The sequence below is a fragment of the Sapajus apella genome, unplaced genomic scaffold (assembly GCF_009761245.1).
Source record: "Sapajus apella isolate SASKATOON/1434 unplaced genomic scaffold, GSC_monkey_1.0 scaffold35, whole genome shotgun sequence".
NCBI classification, from domain to species: domain Eukaryota; kingdom Metazoa; phylum Chordata; class Mammalia; order Primates; family Cebidae; genus Sapajus; species Sapajus apella.
In genome coordinates, this window is record NW_022436975.1 from 12,465,158 (window position 1) to 12,473,977 (window position 8,820).

An 8,820-nucleotide genomic window follows, 5' to 3' on the forward strand; every position below is an offset into this window, starting at 1 on the left:
GCTATTTCCTAAACCACAATGTACTACTGCTGTTCCTTCAGACCCTTTAATGAAAGCCCCAGAATTTGGTACTTACCAGCTTATAACCTTGCAGAAGTCACTTATGGCTGCTGAGTCTTAAACTCCTCATTTAGGAGAGGACAGTGCCTCCATCCACTCATTCCTTTAAAAATTATGAATGTCTCCTAGGTGTGGGGCATTGAGTGCACAAAAACAAAGACAAATCATACCTAGTTCTTGCTGTCATGGGTTTTGCTGTAATGGAGAGCCACCCACGTAAATGCCATAAATGTCCTGAAGTGTGATTAGTGCCTCATATGCCAGTGAGGGTGGGATGGTGTGATCAGGTCTACTTGGCGGTGAGAGGAGTGGGAAACATCAGCAAAGGTAAGAGAGGAGAGTAAGACCTGTTTGCGAAAGCACTTGGCTTGTAACAATAGCCAACAATCGGCATTTCCTGTGGGCTGGGTACTGGGCTGAGTGCTTGAGGACATTTCATGCCATCTCTTCAGTTCACCTCTTCGGTAGTTACTCTTATTATCTCCAAATTAGTAAGGAAATTGAGGCCTCTGGAGATGAAACACCTTGCTCAAGGATACACTCAAAATGACAATCTCAAGGTTCTACCCCAGGCAGTAGAACCCCAGAACCCTCGTGTTTAACCACTTAACCATGCAGCCAGCCCCTTTCCTCGCTTTGGTTGCAGAAGCACCAAGTATTTGTCTGCGTCCTCTATGCTGCAGCGGTGCTCACAGTTGTGGATGGTGTTGGGGTCAGGGCGAAGGCTCTGTGGGAAAACAGGACAGGTTGTGGGGGGCTGGGCGCAGACAGCTGAACAAAGCAGCTTTACCCATAAGGGATTACTCAAAACTAAAACAAAAACTAAAAAAAGATATAAGTTCAGTTCCTCATTTCGGTCTTTCTTCTCCAGATGATATTTCTTTTCTCACTTAGCTCAAACTAACTGAAAAATACATTGGTGATTCCCACCACCTTTAAACCCAAGATCAAAGGAACAGTAGGTCCCACAATAGACGCAAATGGACTCTCATTCTTGGGGGATTTAAAATAAACAGACAGGCAACAAACTTTCAACTATTGTTTAAATTCAGTCCAAAGGGATTTTCTAATCTAAAGAACTCCACTGTTTTATTTCAGGGTCAGAGCAAGTTCCCACTTAGTACACGGAAAGGTTTTCTATGAGGAATTTTAAAAAGACATATGCAAATACACTAGGGAGATTAATAGGACGGCATAGCTATGAGGCACACAAAACGAAATACTATGACGCATAATATATTTTAGTTTGATTTTTTAATGTTATATAAATGCTCTAATTAATATTAAAACAACAATTAATGGGAAACAGCCTTGTTGGGCTGATAAATGGAATAGAACCTTTTTCAAGGACATTTTTTTTCTGATTCCAAATGTAATGTAGTTGATTGTGGAAGACTGGAAATGGATGATAAATACACAAATAAATGGAAGTCATGCCTTTGACATTAGACCCTCTAAGCTCTCCTTACAGCTCTGTGAGCCTTCTGGAGGTACGCCCTGCCACTGTTGTGAGTCTCAGCACACTCTCACTTCTCTCTTCTCTTCACGTACACACATGCATGCACACACACACTGTCCAACTCGGTCCAGCCACCTCATGGCCTGTTCTCCCACCCAGCTCTCACCCCATCCCCCATACCAGCAACAACTGTGGGTGCCACTGCACTGTGGAGAAAGCTGACATGCACTGAGTGCTTCTGCTACCAAAGCAAAGAAAGCGCAAGGCAACTGGGTTTGGTAGCTAACCATCAGGATCCGGGGTTCTGTTGCCTGGGCTAGAATTTTGCCTGGCATATAGTAAACGATCAATAAATGCTTGCTATTGATATAACTAGAGTTAGTATATGCATTATTGTTTCACAAAATTGGGCTCAGAAATTGTATAGTTTTGTGTCCAATGGAACTGATAATACTAAAGAAGCATTAAAGTAAAATAATAAGGCAAGTTGTATTAATCTGGGTTCTTTGCATTGTAAGAGCCAGCAATCCAATTCAAACTACCTTAAGCACCAAGGGTTTGTTGCCTTATTGTATTTAAAGTCCAGGGAACATTCTCTTTTTTGCACAGCCGAATCCAAGTGTTCAAACAATGTTGTCATGTTCACTCTCTCTTCCTCTCATTTCTCAGCTCAGCTTGTTTCTGTGTCTTTTGTTTGCATGTTGGATTTATTCTCTCTTACTTCGCACAACCTCTCTCTACGTTGCTGAAAAGTCTTGGGTTGACATGATCGTTCATGATCCAAAAAGAGAAAAAATGGTCTTTTCTTCTGAATCTGACAGGTAAATAGCACAGAGTACTCTAACTCAGCTGGAGACAAATGTGCACAATCTCTGTGTTTCTGGTGTTGTTCCTCAGTTGGCCTGGATCTTTTAGCTTCCTGCAGTGTAAGACGGGGCTGCTCATGATCTTGGAAGGATCACAGCGACTTCCCCACCGTACAGGAACTTTCCAAAGGAACCCAAAAAGGGGAGTTAGTAACTGTGCTGGGTAAACACAAAGCTTTAGCAATCAGAGTTATCTTTCTTAGTTTTTAAAAAGATATCAAATCAACTTTGAATTAAGCCTCAGAATTGCTTCTCTGCCTTTTGGCTGAGCTCAAACAATTTTTTCTTGAGATGGAGTTTCTCTCTTGTTGCCAAGGCTGGAGTGCAATGGCATGATCTCAGCTCACTGCAACCTCTTCTTCCTGGGTTGAAGCCATTCTCCTGCCTCAGCCCCCCATGTAGCTGGGATTACAGGCATGCGCCACCACTTCTGGCTAATTTTGTATTTTTAGTAGAGATGGGGTTTCTCCATGTTAGTCAGGCTGGTCTATGAACTCCTGACCTCAGGTAATCCACCTGCCTCAGCTTCCCAAAGTGTTGGGATTATAGGCATGAGCCACTGGTGCCCGGCCTCAAGCATTTTTTTAAGCCTCAGAGAAAAATGGACCAATACAGTGGGGAAAAACAGCATAATTTTGCATGTACAGTATGTTTCTAACTGGAATATGCCTGATTTCTTATGAAGTATTGTATAGATATTTGATAGCACATTGAGTATTTTGAACTGAATTGATTAACTGATGAGATATATTATATCTTGAATATACATATTTTTCTTTCATCTCACATTCCAACTGGATATTCATTTTCGAACAGCACCCCTGCAAAGTCTAGGCAGCTATTTCCTCTCCTCATTCTTTTTTCTAGGTACACAGTCTCTCTATAAACCATGTAAAACAAATAATGCTAGCATTCTTTCTGTTTTACAGAATTAATTCTCACTATTGGAGAAACATTCCAATTAGGAGTTAAGATGAGAGACACCTGTTCCTCAGGCGCCTGCCAGCAGGGCTAAAAGTAATGCTTGTTGGATGGATTTTAAAAACACAGAGATAATGTCAAAAGCAACTACAGTGAGTGAAAATGGTTACTTTGAAAACTCAACCAGCTGCCGTGGCGTGTTCAGTTGATTGATTTCACTGTTTTTTAAACATGATATTTGATGTCAGCATAGCCAAATATATGATTTTTTTATTTCTTTCTGTATGTGACCATGTAAATCTAATATCACTAAATCTAATATCACTTCCACATGGGCTTAACCTGTAGTTCCTAAAGCTATTTCCCAGTCATGATACCAAGATTTATGCATAAGTATATCCAGTCTGAAGGTTACTGTGATCTCACTTGTTTCCAGGAAGTCCCTTCAGCACGGAGGGGTAAGGCCTACATTGCTCCACAGCCATGTGGGTTATGTTCCACTTTTAATCATTTGGATGGTTTCAAATATATTACCTCAGACCCTTTGACAGTCAGAACTGGCCACAGATGGGTCTGTTCAGTTGATCTTCATCATCTATACTTTTGCTGGAATTTTTTTCTCCATGTGTAGGGTTCCTTTCTTTGTGTCTTTTTCTTTCTTTCTAACAATTATTCTATCTTATTGCAGCCTCCTGCAATAAGAAGCCCTGATTTGATAAGTCATGTAACATGGCATGAAATCCAGGGTCCAGAGGAGAGCAAGGCACAGGTGGCCACCAACTGTGGCCTCAGACCCGTGCTCTTTCATCCTACCCAGGTGCTGCTCAGCCTGGTTCAATGCTTGGGTCACCTTCAATATGTCAAGGTGCCTCTCCCTACATAAAGATGCCTTTGCATTTTTGCAGTATGTCTCATGCTTTTCACTCTCAGCCCAGCCCCCCTGAGAACTGTGTTGCTGACTTGGACACTTATTATATCAAGTCACTCCATCCACCTGGTTTCTTACTGTCACAATAGTGGATCCAATCTCAGGTTTTTTTGGGAATGGAAGATAAACTTACAGTCATCTACATTCGTAGATGGTGTCTTCTTGCTGTGTCCTTGCATGGTGGAAGAGAAGACCAAGCTCCCTGGGGCTTCTTTTATGAGGGCACTAATCCCATCATTGAAGGCTTTGCCCTTATGATCTAGCTACCTTTCAAAGGCCCCATCTCTTAGTACCATCACCTTGGGGGTTAGCTTTCAGTATATGAATTTTGGGTAGACACCAGGATTCAGACCATAGTGTAGTCTCTAGCTATTTATGAATAATCTTCTTAGAGACAAGCATGAATAGAGGCCCAGTATTACTTCAGAGTACACAGACCATTAATATTCAGAGAAATAACTGAGCAAATATCAGAAGAGAAAGGTAGCTTGTTTTGCTGCAGTGAATAGAAAATGCTTTCTTGACCATTCCTAATGACAGCAGCAGAGATTCATATTGAAAACCCTTTCTTTCCTCTTCTATCATCAGTTGTCTATTGCTGTGCAACAAGCAACTCACAAGCTTAATGGCTTCTAATAACAATAATCAATTATATCCCATCACTGTTTCTGAGGGTTGGAAGTTCAGGAAGGCTCAGCTGAGTAGAACTGGCTCAGGGTCTACCAAATGGTTGCCAGCAGGCAGTAGCTGGAGAGGGAAATGGAGAGCCGAAAGGTTTGAGGCTGTACAGGCATCCCTCTCTCTCACTTCTCTCTCTCCCTTCTCTCTCTCCCTTCATGAAGTCTCATAGTTTCTCTGTGGTCTTTCCAGGTAGGCTAGTTGGGCTTCCTCACAGCATGGTGGCCTTGGGTTTGTAAGTCTTACCACATGAAGTGTGATTGGCCCAAAGAACTAGATGGAAGCCATGTTGCCTTTTATGACCCAGCCTTGGTAGTCCCACTGCTCCATTGCTGCCAAACTCTGTTGGTTAGCCAGTCACTAAGATTGAGCTAAGTTCCAGGGAAGGGACTACAAAACTCTACCTCTCAGTGACATGAGTGTCAAAGAATTTGAAGACATATTTTAAAAGCAGCACACCTCTCTAAGACAATGTTAATATATTCTTTAGATTTGAATCTAAACTCATGCCTTGTTTCTGTAATCCTGACTGATCAACTGATTGATCAATTGATTCAAGAGTTAAAGCTGGGCACGGTGGCTCATGACCATAATCCTGGCACTTTGGGGGCCAAGGCAGGTGGATCACTTGAGGCCAGGAGTTTGAGACCAGCCTGGCCAACATGGTAAAACCCTTTCTCTTTTAAAAATACAAAAATTAGCTGGGTGTGGTTGTGCGTGCCTGTAGTACCAGCTATTTGGGAAGCTGAGGCAGCAGAATTGCTTAAGCCTGGGAGGCGGAGGTTGCAGTGAGCTGACATCATGCCACTGCACTCTAGCCTGGGAGACAGAGTGAGACTCTGTCTCAAAAATTTAAAAAGCAGTTTAAAAGCACACATCTACTGTTAAGTTCCACCACAGGTCAGTATCAGTGACGGCTCATGAGCAGTATGAAGTCTTTGTGCATACCACATGGGCCCAATTCATGCCAGGCATTTTATGGATAGTTTATAGAGAAAATGATTGAATAGATATGTAACGAATTAGTTCACCTATCTGTCATCAATCAAAAGAGCTTTTAAGCCAGACAGATTATGAGCCGACAGAATGACTTATAACTTGGTATCTTGGATGAGAAAATATGTTTCTAAAATATAATTAGTATATTTGTTTTGTTTTCTTTGTACATATAATTTAGTTAAAAGGCATATATTCAAATAATTACCAGAGTTGATGACAGAAGGCAAAATGTTTCTGAAGAGTATTAGGAGGTTTCCAGTCACATGTTTGAAAAGTACAGGTGATAGCATCCCCACACCCCTCTACTGTTGGTGGAAGAAACAGGGCTCAGAAAGCTGGAGGATTGCTGCCAGAGGCTCCTCAGGGCTTACCTTGGACCCCTTCCTTTCACTACAAAATTGATGCCAGTGCAGAGGCCTCAGGTAGTTCTAAAATTCCAGACTCATCAACTCATAATAATATCACTAATCACTCAAACAGTGAGGCAGAATTTTAGAGGAATATTTGGTTTGGGGACCCATTTTAGACCTGGATGCCATGGGCTCTTTTCTACTGCGAGGTTACTTTTCTGTGTGCCCATCTGCATGTCTGGGGGTAGTTCTATGCAAGGATCATGTGCCTGAGCCTCAGTGGCTGGCCACCACCCTAATGTGTGCCTCTGCCCACCAACATTGTCTCCTAGGAGACTCTTCTTATCTGTAGCCCTGGGCTAGGATATTATCACTGCAACAGTGGATAAACAAAGGTTTTTGACACTAATGACTGCCCTGAACACATAGGCATTTTAGGAATGAGGAGAATGGATTCAAGACAGAGAAAAGATGACTGATGTGGGTCCTGCGTAAGGTGATGAAGGCACCAATTATGCAGTGGTTATGCAGGTGAACATTAATGCCCATGTATGAAGAATTTGCAGAGTCAATCTGTAAACTGTATGAACTGCTTAGGGCCGAGGGACAATATTGGGCTGGGAGAACACGGGGTGCGAGCGTTTCTGTCTGGGTAGTAGGAGTGTGACTTGCTGAAAGGAATACCAGTTGAGGAAGGACGGGACTTTGGCTGGAAGGTAGGGAAGAAAAGGGAACCGGGAGAAATTGTTCTTGGTTATTACATAGGAAACCTGACCACCAAAACTTTGTTGCTGGCAGAGAACTTCCTGTTCTAGGGGCCAGATTTTTTTTCTTTAATCATAGGTACTCAAATAATAAGATTTAAAGGAGTGCTGCTTTTTAAAGTTCAGACTTCTTTTCTTTTTAAGTAAAGAGCCTAATCAAGGGACTGGAAGATGAAGAGAATGAAGGCTCTGTGAATTTAGTTTTGTTGTGGACAAGAGTTTTTCTCAGCCAGGAAAAAGGTGAGTAAATATGCCATGGTCATTTTGAAAATTGCATGAACTTCACTGCTTGGGGATTTCCTGAAGATGGCTCTTAATGGGGGGCTCTTCCCCTAACACAGGCCTGAGGGTGTGTGTGGGAAGGGGTCAGCCGATTGCCACAGCGACTGGGCAGGGGTGCCTCTGGCACTTCCTGGGAGGCCATCAGGGGTGCCAAGTGGGCCACAGTACGTGGACACTCACACATAAAAGGCTTAAAGACTTGTACCTCTCACAAATGCCAACAGCACCTGCTTGGAGAATCAATGAGGCTGGACCTGCAAAATGAGCTTGCACCGAAGGCTCTGTGATTCTTTGACATTAATGTGTGGGGACAGTCAATGCGTTCTTTTTCTTAAAAAATTATTTTTTTAATGGGTGAAACCAAGATATGAAAGCCCAACCCTAAACTGACCAAGTCTCGTTGGCTGAGGTCTCTTTGCGAGGTAGCCTGCTGGCTGAGCCGGGATAAACTGCTGGCGGTGAAAACCAACGCTGGGGTTGCAGCAGGGGAATCCCAGAGACGAGGCGGCACAGGAGCTGCTGGGAAAGGCTTTTCCAAAAAGCCCCAGGGTTAGAAGGGTTGGAGAGATACAGTCCTGGGGACAGTGCTGGCTGAGGCTTTGGGCAGGACGTGTGAGGGTGGCTGAATGCTGAGGCTGGCCTGTCAGATACCAGCTCCCAAGAAGCAGTTCCATAAAAGAGAAAAGAGAATCCCTGTTTTGTGTCCATCTTTCCATCACAGATGTCAGCATCTTATGGCATTCCTCCTTCTGTGTGGCACCGTTCAGACCTATTTGTTGGGTTTTACTAGAAAACAACCTGTCCCCTGGGTACCATAGTGATGAGGTTTCTGCAGGAGGCTTCAGATGTTCTGAAAGCAGGGTGCATGGCGCGGTGAGCTGCTGAGTGATGAAGCGGGGGAACTTCCCCAGTGTTGCTACCGGGACACAATGCCTGACTCCCATAAGTAAAGTAACACCACTGGGGTGGCTTAGGATGCATGCAGCCTGCAGTTAGTGGAAGGTGATGCAGGGCATTTGGTTTCCCCTAATGGGGGTGAGGCACCACCTGTTGCTGCTCTGTGCCAGGTATGGGAGGAAGCTTTTGTGGGGTGGGCCTTACGGGGACTGGCCTGAAGGTCTGAGTGGCACTAGTCTTTTCATGACAAGAAAAACCAGTGAGATTCTGAATTGGAGCAATACTCTCTTCCAGCACCTGAGTCCGGCAGGAACCAGCATGCTTCCACTGCAAATTCTGGAAAGGCACCTGGGAAGCATCAGCCAAGGACCAAATGCTTTGCCTGGTGAGGGACACCAGGGGACATTGCCCTCAAGGAGTTAGCCTGTAGGGAAGGCATACAGGAAAGCAAATGATGTTAGTGGAGTTCAACACATGGCCACAATAGACAGCTACAAAAGATCTGAAGGGGGCACACACGAGAGGGTCGTCAATTCTGCACAGGAGGGTAGAGGAGGCAGGGCAGGAAATCTCCCCAGGAGATACGATGGCTGAGTGGGGCCTTGAAGAGTGGGTA